The 14,183-nt window shown below is 39.1% G+C and overlaps 1 long non-coding RNA gene across 2 annotated transcripts; it reads right to left on the bottom strand.

Annotated features, from left to right (window-relative positions):
- Positions 1-279: 279 nt before the first annotated feature.
- On the bottom strand, positions 280-12,268 carry LOC117598111 (uncharacterized). Of its 2 annotated transcripts, XR_008302255.1 has the most exons (4): positions 10,198-12,268; positions 7,103-7,283; positions 1,097-1,123; positions 280-911 (listed from the first exon to the last, which is right to left on the bottom strand). It is a non-coding gene; the product is annotated as an uncharacterized LOC117598111 (long non-coding RNA). The 2 variants fall into 2 exon arrangements; XR_008302254.1 differs by lacking the exon at positions 10,198-12,268 and having other exon boundaries at positions 7,103-9,310.
- Positions 12,269-14,183: the final 1,915 nt, after the last annotated feature.

The following is a 14,183-nucleotide window of genomic DNA, read 5'->3' as shown; positions in this document are numbered from 1 at the left end:
TGAGTGCGGCTTTTAGACACTTAGCGGCTAGAGCGTCCGCGAGCTCCTACACAACCAAAGCGACTTAAACTAAAACTTACCCTGGCTTAATGTGCAAGACAGTGATATTAAAAGAGCAAATTCAGTGTACATCTTATTAATAAAACTTACTACATACAGACAAAGCAGAGTTTCACATTAAACACACAACAGTTCAGTGTTTGAGTGTACAGGCTAAATGTTTTTATAATCCTTTACATTTAAAAATGGTGAGTTTAAAGAGACACTATAAAGCATTAATCCAAATAAAAATACATTTACTAAAACATCTTTTAAGAGAATGTATTATTGTTATTAGGGGGCCAAGCACCGAAGGACTGGCCGCAACATACAAAGGAATAAAGTACAGACAAAAATACAATCATGAAAAATATGAAATAAAAAGGTAGAAATGTACAAACATGCAAGAAGTTTAGTATATAGTAATGAGCAGTGACAGATGAAGTCAACAGTCATCACCTAACATAACGTACCAGAGCTTCCCATCAGGCGTAACCGCACACCTAGTTCAAGTTCAAGCTGTTCACATGAAGAACACGGGTGAGCAGACAAGTAGGGAACACTAGGGATACTGCTGGGTAAGGACACCTTCACTTGTAGTGAACGGGTCACTTCAGGAAGGGAAAGTACTTTACTACCTGCCAAATCGTTACCCAGTGTAAAAGAAACACCAGCAACTGGTAACAGTACACTCTTGTACCTCAAGCTGAACTGTTCACAAAATCTGACCGACTATTTTGCCTCATAAGAAGAATGAAGGAAAAAAATCAACATAAAGTATGCCTGTCATGTTATTGTGCTGAAATGACTGGCTAATAAGAGGAGGGATACGACCATCATCAGAGTGGGAGAAGAGTTCATTCCTCCATCATCTGGAAGGAGACACAGATTCATGGTTATAAATAAACAGGTTTTTCATTAAGCACACTCAAGTTTCAGAAGCTCAGTAAAGTCACTATCTGCTAAAAGTTTACTTGAGAGATAAATAGAGTTGTGCAGGATTTCTAAACCATAGCACAACAAAAAACTGTTTTTCTGATGTTTAATATTTGCTTACCTGTGGCAGCTGGCTGTGTGGGTGATTCTTTGTGCAGTGGAATGCAGGAAGAAAACATAAAAACACAATTACAAACACGTACAGAGTCTGTGGATACTGAGTCCATTAGCCGTGACTAAGTTAGCAAGCTAATATGACTCTATAGTTAAAATAAACAGACCATACACATCACAAAGGTCAAATTTAATTTGATATTTTATTAGCTGCACAGCTGTATTGGGTAAAAAGTCTAAAGTATGTTGAGTAGCGATTCTCAACCTGAACTGAGAAACACTGATGATGCCATTAAACAGGCCTTTAAACTTCTGGTGTCAGTCATGATCAGTGATAAGGCTGTAATGATTACCGACAGAATCAGTTATGTAGACTAAAGAAAAAATATTAACATAATATAATGAAAGAATCCAGAGAATATAACAGTGGATTGAAGCAGTGGACTGTCTGTTACTACTACAAAACGTTTACATGCTGCCCAATTGTAAAATATTGTGTGTGTGTGTGTGTGTGTGTGAGATATATATATATATATATAGTGTAGACTTTCAGCTTTATTTTAAGAGGTTCCACAAAAATATGGCATTTACCATTTAGGAATTACAGCCATTTTCAACAAAGTACCTCCATTTTCAGGGGTTCAAAGGTATTTGGACAAAGTGACAATATTGTAAATATGACCATTATTTTAATACTTGGATGAAAATCCTGTGCAGTCAACGACTGCCTGAAGTCTGGAGCCCATTGTCTCAAAACTCAAATTCTGAGTTTCCTCCCTGGAGAAGCTTTGCCAGGCCTTCACTGCAGCCACCTTCAGTTGCTGCTTGTTTGTGGGTCTTTGTGCCTTCAGTCTTGTCTTGAGTAAGTGAAAAGCATGCTCTACTGGGTTGAGATCAGGCGACTGACATGGCCACTGAAGAATATTCCATTTCTTTGCCTTCAAGTCTTGAGTTGCTTTCGCAGTATGTTTAGGGTCATTATCCACCTGCACTGTGAAGCAGCATCCTATCAGTTTTGTAGCATTTGGCTGAATGTGAGCAGAGAGTATAGCCTGATACACCTCAGAATTCATCTTGCTACTTCTGTCAGCAGTCACATCATCAATAAACACCAGTGAGCCCGTTCCATTGGCAGCCATACATGCCCATGCCATGACACTGCCTCCACCATGTTTGACACAAGATGTGGTATACTTGGATCATAAGCTGTTCCTTTCTTTCGCCATTCTTTTCTCTTCCCATCATTCTGGTACAAGTTCATCTTGGTTTCATCAGTCCAAAGAATCTTATTCCAGAACATGCGAGGCTTTATTTTGATGTTTTCTGGCAAAGTCTAATCTGGCTTTCCTGTTCTTGAATGTTACCAGTGGTTTGCACCTTGTTGTAAACCCTCTGTATTTACATTCATGAAGGCGTCTCTTGATTGTAGATTTTGACAATGATACGCCTACCTTCTCCAGAGTATTCTTGACTTCTGTTGATGTTGTGAAGGGGTTTTTCTTCACCAAGGAAAGGATTCTGCGATCATCCACTTTAGTTGTCTTCCGTGGTCTTCCAGGCCTTTCGATGTTGTTGAGCTCACCAGTGCTTTCTTTCTTTTTAAAAATGTACCCAACTGTTGATTTGGCCACACCTAAGGTTTTTGCTATCTCTCTTATAGATTTATGTTGTTTTTTCAGCCTAATGATGGCCTCCTTCACTTGCATTGAGATCTCCTTGGGCTTCATATTGGTAGCTCCAGTCGAACAGCTGTCAAATGCCAACTCAATACCTGATATCAACTCCAGACCTTTTATCTCCTTCATTTGTCTTGAAGTAACGAGGGAATGGACTGCACCTGGTCATTTAACTTCTTGTCAGTCAAAATAAAGCCTAAAGTCTACACTTCAATCACATCTTGATTGTTTTATTTCAAATCCATTGTGGTGGTGTATAAAGGCAAAATCACAAAAACTCCGTCATTGTCCAAATACTTCCGGACCTGACATATATATATATATATATATATATATATATATATATATATATATATATATATATATATATATATATATATATATATATATATATACTATATTACCAAAAGTATTCGGTCACCTGCCTTGACTCACATATGAACTTAAGTGACATCCCATTCCTAACCCATAGGGTTCAATATGATGTCGGTCCACCTTTTGCAGCTATTACAGCTTCAACTCTTCTGGGAAGGCTGTCCACAAGGTTGAGGAGTGTGTTTATAGGAATTTTTGACCATTCTTCCAAAAGCGCATTGGTGAGGTCACACACTGATGTTGGTCGAGAAGGCCTGGCTCTCAGTCTCCGCTCTAATTCATCCCAAAGGTGTTCTATCGGGTTCAGGTCAGGACTCTGTGCAGGCCAGTCAAGCTCATCCACACCAGACTCTGTCATCCATGTCTTTATGGACCTTGCTTTGTGCACTGGTGCACAGTCATGTTGGAAGAGGAAGGGGCCCGCTCCAAACTGTTCCCACAAGGTTGGGAGCGTGGAATTGTCCAAAATGTTTTGGTATCCTGAAGCATTCAAAGTTCCTTTCACTGGAACTAAGGGGCCAAGCCCAACTCCTGAAAAACAACCCCACACCATAATTCCTCCTCCACCAAATTTCACACTCGGCACAATGCAGTCCGAAATGTACCGTTCTCCTGGCAACCTCCAAACCCAGACTCGTCCATCAGATTGCCAGATGGAAAAGCGTGATTCATCACTCCAGAGAACGCGTCTCCACTGCTCTAGAGTCCAGTGGCTGCGTGTTTTAAACCACTGCATGCGACGCTTTGCATTGCACTTGGTGATGTGTGGCTTGGATGCAGCTGCTCGGCCATGGAAACCCATTCCATGAAGCTCTCTGCGTACTGTACTTGGGCTAATCTGAAGGTCACATGAAGTTTGGAGCTCTGTAGCAATTGACTGTGAAGAAAGTCGACGACCTCTTTGCACTATGCGCTTCAGCATCCGCTGACCCCTCTCCGTCAGTTTACGTGGCCTACCTCTTCGTGGCTGAGTTGCTGTTGTTCCCAAACTCTTCCATTTTGTTATGATAAAGCTGACAGTTGACTGTGGAATATTTAGGAGCGAGGAAATTTCACGACTGGATTTGTTGCACAGGTGGCATCCTATGACAGTTCCACGCTGGAATTCACTGAGCTCCTGAGAGCGGCCCATTCTTTCACAAATGTTTGTAAAAACAGTCTGCATGCCTAAGTGCTTGATTTTATACACCTGTGGCCAGGCCAAGTGATTAAGTGATTAGGACACCTGATTCTGATCATTTGGATGGGTGACCAAATGGGTGACTAATATAGTGTGTATATATATATATATATATATATATATATATATATATATATATATATATATATATATATGTATAAATATATATATATATATATATATATATATATATATATATATATATATGCACACACACATACATACACCCCCATCAGCCATCAGATTAAAACCTTGTGCTGCCAAAACAGCTCAGACCCATTGAGGCATGGACTCCACAAGACCTGTGAACCTGTGAAGGTGTGCTGGGGTATCTGGCACAAAGACGTTAGCAGCAGATCTTTTAAGTCCTATAAGTTGCAAGGTGGGGCCTCCATGGATTGGACTTATTTGTCCAGCACGTCCCACAGATGCTCAATCGGATTGAGATCTGGGGAATTTGGAGGCCAAGTCAACACCTTGAACTCTTTGTCATGTTCCTCTAACCATTCCTGAACAATTTTTGCAGTGTGGCAAGGAGCATTATCCTGCTGAAAGAGGCCACTGCCATTAGGGAATACAGTTGCCATGAAGGGGTGTACCTGGTCTGCAACAATGTTTAGGTAGTTTAGCAGATTTATTAGATTACAATTCAGTGTTTCGATAATGGACAAAATGCAGTTGATTCAACAGTGAGCAGTGTGTGTATTGTGGCAGTGAATCAAATCATCAGAAATCAACACTGATTTAACACGTCTATGTTATTTGACTGACGGTGATTCAATGTTAAATAACGTCCCTTTGCTATCTGGGTAGGATCTAAATCTACAATCAGATTTCTGTAAAGATGTTTTGTGACAATGTCTGTTGTTAAAAACGCTGTACAAATAACATTTAAATGAACTGAAATCAGCTGGTTGGTAATGTCAAACACTTCAGTTTTTTTTTTGCTGCATTTTAATGATGTTCCCTAACATTAACACTAAAATGTTTCCTGAGTTGGAGTTAGTCAGTCAGTGGTGGCCAGTGTTTTTCCCAGGTGTCTGTTATTAAAGTGTATCTAAGTGCAGAAAATCATGCAGGTACGGGCCATCAGCTTCAGGTAACGTTCACATCAACCATCAGAACGGGGAAAAAGTGTGATCTCAGTGATTTTGATCGTGGCATGGTGGGTGGTGACAGATGGACTAGTTTGAGTATTTCTACAACTGCTGATCTCCTGGAATTTTCACACACAACAATCTCTAGAATTCACACTGGCAATAAAAAAAGCAAAAAACATCCTGTGTGCGGAGCGTCTGCAGGCTGAAAGGAGAGAGATGAGAGGAGAATGACCAGACTGGTCTGAGCTGACAGGAAGTCTATAGTAACTCAAATAATCACTCTTTACACCCGTGATGAGCAGAAAAGCATCTCAGAACGCACAACACATCAATCTTTGATGTGGATGAGCTACAAAAGCAGACGACCACACTGGGTTCCTCTCCTGTCAGCCAGGAACAGGAATCTGAGGCTATCATGAGCACAACCTCACCCAAACTAGACCGCTGAAGATTAGAAAAAAAATATTCTCTATCTCTCTCTCTCTCTCTCTCTCTGTGTTTTATTAGTTTCATCTGTTGGTTTGGCCTTCTGTTTAATTCTCAGTCTCTCCTTATAAGTGTTCTGTGCCAGCAAGGCACATACTGATTCTTTTTTTTCTTCCTTCCTTCCTGATGTGAGCTGAAGCTCTTGACCTGTATCTGCATGATTTTATGCAATGCTCTGCTGCTACATGATCAGCTGATTAACTGCAGGACTGTGCAGGTGTTCCTAATAAAGTGATCGGTGTGTGTATATACAGCGTTACACTTCCTAGGGTAAACACACAGCATTAGTGTATTCATTGTAAGTGTATTATTGATCCTATTGAAGTGCTGTGATCCAGGAGTTACAGGTTGAGTGCCATCAGGTTTAAATCCTGAGCTCCATTCAGTCTAACAGACACATTAATAAAGAGAGAGTGTGATGAGTGTGAAGCTGTTGATGAGACTTGGAGCTCTTCAGGTTGTTCATAAACTCTCTCTGCTGCTACAGGGTCAATTAACACTTATTCTCATCCTCTCATCCTTAGGACATCATTTTCAATAATATTTTAATGGACCTACAATTCTTACATTTAGGCTGTTTATTAGCATTTTTTTTTTAAATAAATCTTCTTCAAACTTCATGGAAAGTTTTCACTCTGGAATATTATAAATACGAATCCTAAAGAAATTCCTAAGAATTCAGACATTTCACAGTGATTTTGTTGGATTTTATGCACATTTCATTTTATACAAAAAAAACTACGACTGCTCAGCAGCCTCTAATCAACAAACTGAGTAACAAAACCTCATGAAATCCCCAAAAGTGCCATTGCGCCCCTGATCATTAATCATGGCCATGGTTAGTGCTAGTGGACTACACAACGCCATACCCAGAAGCAGTGCATTTCCGCAACATCTCCACAACATCTCCGCAACATCTCCACATCATCACCACATCATCTCCACAACATCACAACACTTCCACAACATCTCCGCAGGTGCCCAGAGCTAGTTGGCTGGAAAACCTTTAACTCTCTTAAAAAAAACCCCGTAAACTGTAAATATAAATAAATTAACGTCAGCCTGTGAGAGATGTTAGCTTAGCTTAGCTTAGCTGAGCTTAGCTTCTCATCTCAGTTCAAACAAAATATGAAAAGGTTTGTTCGCTTCTAGTGAATGTAAACACAGGAATAAAACCACACAACAAACCGAATTACCTTTAGAACAGCAGGAAAGAAATCTGTACACCCTCTCACTCTCCGCTGTAACACACTGGCGCTGTCTCTGTCTTTCGTAGTGATGGGTCATTCCATCTCGGGAAGTGATCCGTTCAGTCGCGCATCCGCAACATCCTATAGGTTCTGTACTGGAATTAGTTCACCTGTTGAATCTTTCATTCTTGACAGCATGATAGAGAAATTAGTTAATTTACAACCTTCCTTACAAACAGGTGCATAGTAATTATTATTATTATAGTGAAGTGAAGTGTGGCCAAGGTTCGTTCGTTCACACACACACACACACACACACACACACACACACACACACACACACACACACACACACACACACACACACACACACACACCCGGAGCAATGGGCAGCCTTTTTTGAGCAGTTGGGGGTTCGGTGCCTTGCTCAAGGGTCTCACCTCAGTCATGGTATTGAGGGTGGAGGAGAGCACTGGTCATTCACTCCCCCCACCTACAATCCCTGCCAGACCTGAGACTCGAACCCACGACCTTCAGGTTCACCTTCGGGTTACAAATCCGAGACTCTAACCGTTAGGCCACAACTGCCCCTTTATGTCATTATGTTATTACGTTATGGTATTAGATAGACTTGTCAGATAAGAGGTGAGGTGAGCTAATCATAGACTAAAGATCCAGGTAAACAATGAATTAATGTTTTCTGTTTCTTATAGCATTATAGTTTTGTCTTGTTTGTAGTGTGATCAACGTTTGCGTAAGTAGTAGATGTGTTAGGGAAGTAACACGTAACATTTTAATTATATTTTGCTAAAATGAACGAAATGAACGAAATGACTCGAAAAAAGATTCGTTCATTTTGCTGAACGAGACTCAAAGGTCCGAGTCGGTAAAATGATCCGAACTTCCCATCAGTCTTTCTCTGTACCCACATCCTGCTTCTGCTGTCTCTGTCTTTCTCTGTACCCACATCCTCCTTCTGCTGTCTCTGTCTTTCTCTGTACCCACATCCTGCTTCTGCTGTCTCTGTCTTTCTCTGTACCCACATCCTGCTTCTGCTGTCTCTGTCTTTCTCTGTACCCACATCCTGCTTCTGCAGTCTCTTTCTGATCTCTTTCACGCTTTCATTACCGCGCATGCGCAGTATCACACTTTCCTACCGCTCGATTTGTGCTGCTTCTGTCACTGTTTCAGAATGAATCACATCATTACCACAGCAGCTTCTCTAAGTAACTGCAATGTTTTACTTCAGTGACATGGTAAGACATGGAGGATGCATTTAATTCATGACAATGGAAAGAATTCTGGCTTCTTCACAAAAACTTTCTTCTCTTAAGTCTCTTTTAAGATTATTCTTAACTGTTACCCTGTAAATTATAAACTAGCAAAGTTTAATAACACTATTTCACCCAATTGTTCCTTTTCTCATCGCTTTCCAGAAACAGGTCACCACTTAGTTTAGAACTGTGTTTATTGCAAAGTGTTTTGGATTGACTTTTCAAATTTTGTAAAAAGGAATTTATCCCCAAACTTCTGTATTAGCTAGAATTTTTTTAGTGATTCCTTGAAATCAGACTCTTAATAATCCAATTATCCAATTGCTTGTAAGACTCTTTTATGGTGTACCACTTCTAAATTAATATAATATGCTTTAGTTCATTTCAGAATTTCATTTACTGTAACCCTCTTTATTCTTCTTGTTTATTATATTTACCACTGTAAATGTTTAAAAAACTGGAACATTTAAAACTGAATGAAACGGGGTGAATAATGCTAAAGTGGGACACGTATGAAAAATATTACCTTTTTTTCTGTCACTTTTTTTAACCATCGTCCCAGGGTCATATAATCATATAAAACATGACACCTCGATAAAAAGCCTCAAATCTCCCAAGGAAACATCAAGAACTTCTTTAAATCTCTGCTTATTGACTTTTTCATGTGATGCTGTTATCACATTTCTTTACGCTAAGGAATGCTTGGAATTTCATGAACTCATTTATCATTTATTTTGCTTATAATATGCATAAAAATATCACAAAAAGCTTTTTATGCAGCACAGATATGTAGGGTGATTCAGTTTTTTTGGGACACTCCATGCCCTCGCTGTGTCTAAAATGTGGTGATCTTCCTCTCTCTTCCTGCCTTCTACAGCTCCACCGGATATTGCGTCATCGTTTGGGTGGCCGCTGCTTCTGGTGCCATATTTTCTGGGGTTGAAGTAGCTTGCATACTTCACATGCTGAGTCGCGACTGATTGCCCTCGCCAGATTGGTGCTTGCTTATTTCAACATATCATTGTTAGTACATATGATATTGAGCGTCTTTGGCTGGCTGCTGCTTCCTTTCAGCCGTTTTCCTGGTGAGTTATAAGCATGGGCTACCTGATGAATGGCGTGGTCCCTGTGTGTTTGATGAACTAATTAGCATGCCTGAGTCATCTTTTTTTTTTAAACCTTTTGGTTTTTGTCTTATGCTGTTTTTGTCGATTGTATTTGGAATTATTGTATTGTTTCTTTTTTTTGTTTGAAGTTTTTGTGTTTTACTGGTTTAGTGGCTGTCTACCATCTCAACCCTGGTAGCTAATTTAGGGCCTGTGGTTGTTCGCCTTTAAGGGCCATATTTTGTTACAGCGGGTCATAATTGTGGTATTGTGTCTCTAACCATTGTTGGAGATCATCTCCAGGTGTGAGTGGTTTTCTTGTTTCTTTTTCTTTACATTTTGATTGAATGATTGTTTTAAGTGTGTTTCTTCATTTTTTTTTCTTACTTTAGAGTTGTCTTCTGTTAGAAATTTCTTTGAATTGTTGTTTATATCCTTTGTAAAGGGTGGTTTGGGTCTGTTTTGTGGTTTTATTAATTTGTCATTTTTTTTGTGTGTTTCCAGGTGCTGCAGGCGGCTAGCATGTCTGGGGTGGTGGTGGTTTTCCAACCTTTGCATTTGATTTTGAATGGAAGTGTGTGTGGGTGTGAGGTATTGTGCACGTGTGTGTGATTCATTATTCGGACATTGCTGAAATGCTGAAACTAATTATAGTATATAGTATAAATAAATAATAAAAAAAGAAGAAATTATCGATAAATACCAAGAAGCACTCTATTACCTGTTGATATTCAAATATATTTCTTTTTTTTTTGACACCTGCTTTTCCAGACAGTATCAGGGCATCATGACCTGCTTTTTTCCATTTGCATCGTATTGGGTATGCCGCCCTTAGTCACAACGCGAAGGCTGAGGTTCCGTTCACAGATGTTTAATGCATCCATCGACATCGACACCAACACCGTAGAACTAAATGAACAGGACAAATATAACAAACATCAGTCACACACTGAGTTACATGTAACACACATACGACTTTAAACTAAGTGCTTGTGAACTAAGAGAGGGGTTTACATCTTGAAGTTTCTTTCTTGGATGGCTTATATTCATGAAGAGAAACAACTTAATCCTTACGATAACATTACACTTCTACAAGGAAGCTATCATTTAGAAAGCTGTCATTATATTCTACATTCTCAAGGTTCTTCATATTCATCATTATTCACTACCAGTTTTCACAAGTGTACTTATGTAAATACTGGTGTAAATCTGGTTAAATCTACAACTGTATTCCATATCTGCACTACTACATTCAATTTAACGTATTGTATTTTATATTTTATATTTTGTGTGTTTTTTGGGAATGAGCAGACTCGTACGTGTACGTGTTGTATCTTGCTACTGACCATGCTGCTGTAACACAAGAATTTCCCTCATGGGATCAATAAAGTAAATCTATCTATCTATCTATCTATCTATCTATTGCATTGCATGTGGATGGCAAAACAGGAAGTGACGTACAAAGCAAGATGGGAATAAAATAAAACAACTAAAACTCTTAGAAAGAATAAATCTTCTCAAATAAACAACAGTTGAGTGTAGAAATCACAATAAGCATTATAAAATAACCAAAATATAAAATTATACAAATTAAACTAATCAAAAGTTAGTGAAATGAGTGAGTGCTTAAGTACACAAGCGCCATCTAGTGGAAATAGATATCATTAACTCAGATACCCTTTGTGACAGAAAATAGAAAACTTTGAGGCAGCAAATGCATTGGGTACCATGTGAGTAAGTAACTTGTTGTTATAAATAGAATATAACAATATGATGCTCCTAACACAAGAGCAATGTCTAAAAGGTAATAATCTAGATTTTAATTTTCCCATCTCAGGCCTCCTTTCTGCAGAACCTGAGATCCCCATATCTGGCCAAGTGTGGTCTACAGCTGTCCTGCCATGTGAACTGCAGGATGTAGCTGTAAAAGCCCTGAAAAGGGAGGTATTAATGTGAAAGATGCACAGACACCTCACGTGTATAATGAGTGGTTCATCTCCTACAATCGGAACCAATAGCACAACAAACCACTATGCTTAAGTGCAAGAAATATCAGAAAGTTGTACCGAAATATCACAATCAGAAATGTACATCCAACAGCAAGACAACATGTCCATTCTGACAATAAACACTAACACTGACATTAATGTTTCAAACTCTGACAGCTGTAAAAACGGCTACTGCGCACCGCTACTACACAGGCGAGGGCGGGGTTAGCATAACAAGGCTAATATGACTAGCGTCAGGTAATTTACTTCATTTCTTCGAAATAGACAAATATAAAGTACCGCAAATGGTTTCTTAGACATCTATACACCGTCAACTAAAACACATTCCACCATGAACAGTCATTATGAAGCACTCATACTGAAAAGGGAGATATTAGTGTGAAAGATGCACAGACACAACTTCCCTCAGCTCATGTGTATAATGAGTGGAAGAAAAGAAGCGACGTGCCCTTCAGCATACCTCAGCAGTTTAGAGCTCCCTCTGCTGGACTCATTCTGTAACTACATCTACTCTTAATGCACCCAGCGTTAAAATGATACTGGCATAAAACATAACACAAAAATACTGTGCTTCAGCTGCTGAGACTGACAGTAACATTAGAAACATAAGACTATAAACAAAAGGTATCATCCAACATGAAATTGTCCGTATATCAAAATGCACTAACTGTGAGATCATACTCTTCTACTGGATCTGAATTAAAGTATGTAGTGCACATTATTCCATCTGTCACATAGCCACTGAACTACAGCATATTAGGTGGCACATCAAATCTAAGACTGTGTTTGAGCGATTGGGTGAGGAGAGCTATCAGGCTGAGGGATATGAGGACCGTGTGGACGTCCCTGAGGAAGAGCTGCGTAAGGGGAACTGTTCCTTAGTGTTGCGCAATCTGTCACTTACTGATGCAGCTGTCTACACGAGCTACCAGATAGTGAAACTCACCAAGAGATCTACCTCTGTCATTCCAAAAGCAGAAGAGATCAGCCGTGTTAATCTCTCAGTCCAGGGTAAGTGAGTTAGTGTCAGTAGAACACACACTGACTGTTACACACATCAGAAAACAAAGCTGGACATACTGAACGATTGGAAAGGCACTAAGCTTACTGTATAACAAAAGCGGTTCATATTTAAAGATAATGTCAGTGTTTTCAGTCCTAGTTGAGAACTTCTGCACTGAACAGCTAATTACAAAGCTCTTCATGTGTGTGTTAGATTGAAAGAGGAGAACAGAGAACACCTGACCATCTGTGAATTTCTGTTTCATCACACACTTGTAGACGCCCTCTCACAACTTTAAATCTAAATAATTTTCATTACACGAGTGTGCTCTAGAGTTTTAAATCAGAATGTCTTTACCCCAGATAGCAGGAACTGTGTAGCTGAAATTATTTTCTTGGTTATTTGTACAGTGTGTTCCCTTTGAAATACTATTTCAGTGCTGTTCATTGGTTGTCAAAATATTCAGTGGACGTTACTGTGAAATATTATAACTTTATATAGTAATCACATATTAGCTATAGTATTACTAATGTGAAACATGGCAGAGATAAGACAGTCTTGTTTATTTTAGTGGAGAGGGTGATTTAATAAAGGTGTGTTAAAACAGTACTGGAGTGAAAGATTGTGAATGTAAACACTGAGCTACGTTAGCAGTGAGCCTGACCTACACGTGTTCCTGATCTATAGTTACAGAGTAAATCACTTTAGCATCATTGAGAAGAGTACACACAAAAGAGCTATGAATGTACCAAGATGATAGAATAATGTTTTTTTCCCATTACAGAAAAACCTCCTGAAAAGAGAACTGAAATTCCCACAGGTGAGATACACTTGTGTGTTTCATTACCTGCAAAGCAGATTTAATTTCTTATACAACCAATAACTCCATTTATTTCAGGATGTTAAGTGCACTGGGCTTTTTTGCTCCCTCTACTTCATTTTTTTTGTTGTTTCTGTTTTTAATTTTCCATGAAAATTTCCAGTTTGTTTTTCTCATAGTGTGCCGTATCAAACGATTTCCACTTATCTGCACTTTACTCTGGGTTAAGCTGGTTTTACAATGTGCAGTTATAGCAGCCCTTTATAATTATTACAATTGTCACATTATATATAGAGATGAGCCCAAAAACATTTTATCAGAATAACAGTCTGTGCGATAAGACTGTGTGTGTTCTTCACGACAGGTTATATGATGAAGATCCTAGCTCTACGATTTAAAAATTACTATGTTCTGATATACTGGGATGCGCTGTGATGCAGCACAGGTTTGAAGCTCTTTAACTGGACAGCAAGAAATAGTTTCATGTTGTCTTATTAATAAATAAACTGTGTAATCCTAAGAAGTCCTCTTATTGGCGGATGTTAGGTGTGTCGTAGCAGGGCTCACACTGAGACTTTAATCAAAACTTTGTTGTCAGCTGTCTTTGGTCCTAGTGGTGCTAAATCTGCACCAGTGAGCATGTCACATTATGCATTGTAAGAGCACGGCTCTCTACTCCTGACCAAAGTTTCTCCTTTACAGTGTGCGATGTGACAGCAAAACTGGGCTGAAAATGGTACAGCGTAAAGCTGGATTTACACTAAATGGAGCTGATCTACACTGAACAGTGTCACATGTTGTGAAACTTGAGTGTTCACCTTTATAAAACAGAAATGCAATAAACTTTTATCATAAACACTGATCTCCAGTCATTT

This window comes from Pangasianodon hypophthalmus, chromosome 9, assembly GCF_027358585.1.
Source record: "Pangasianodon hypophthalmus isolate fPanHyp1 chromosome 9, fPanHyp1.pri, whole genome shotgun sequence".
Taxonomy (NCBI): domain Eukaryota; kingdom Metazoa; phylum Chordata; class Actinopteri; order Siluriformes; family Pangasiidae; genus Pangasianodon; species Pangasianodon hypophthalmus.
The sequence above is the reverse complement of the archived record's forward strand: the minus strand, read 5'-3'. Positions and strand labels throughout refer to the sequence as shown.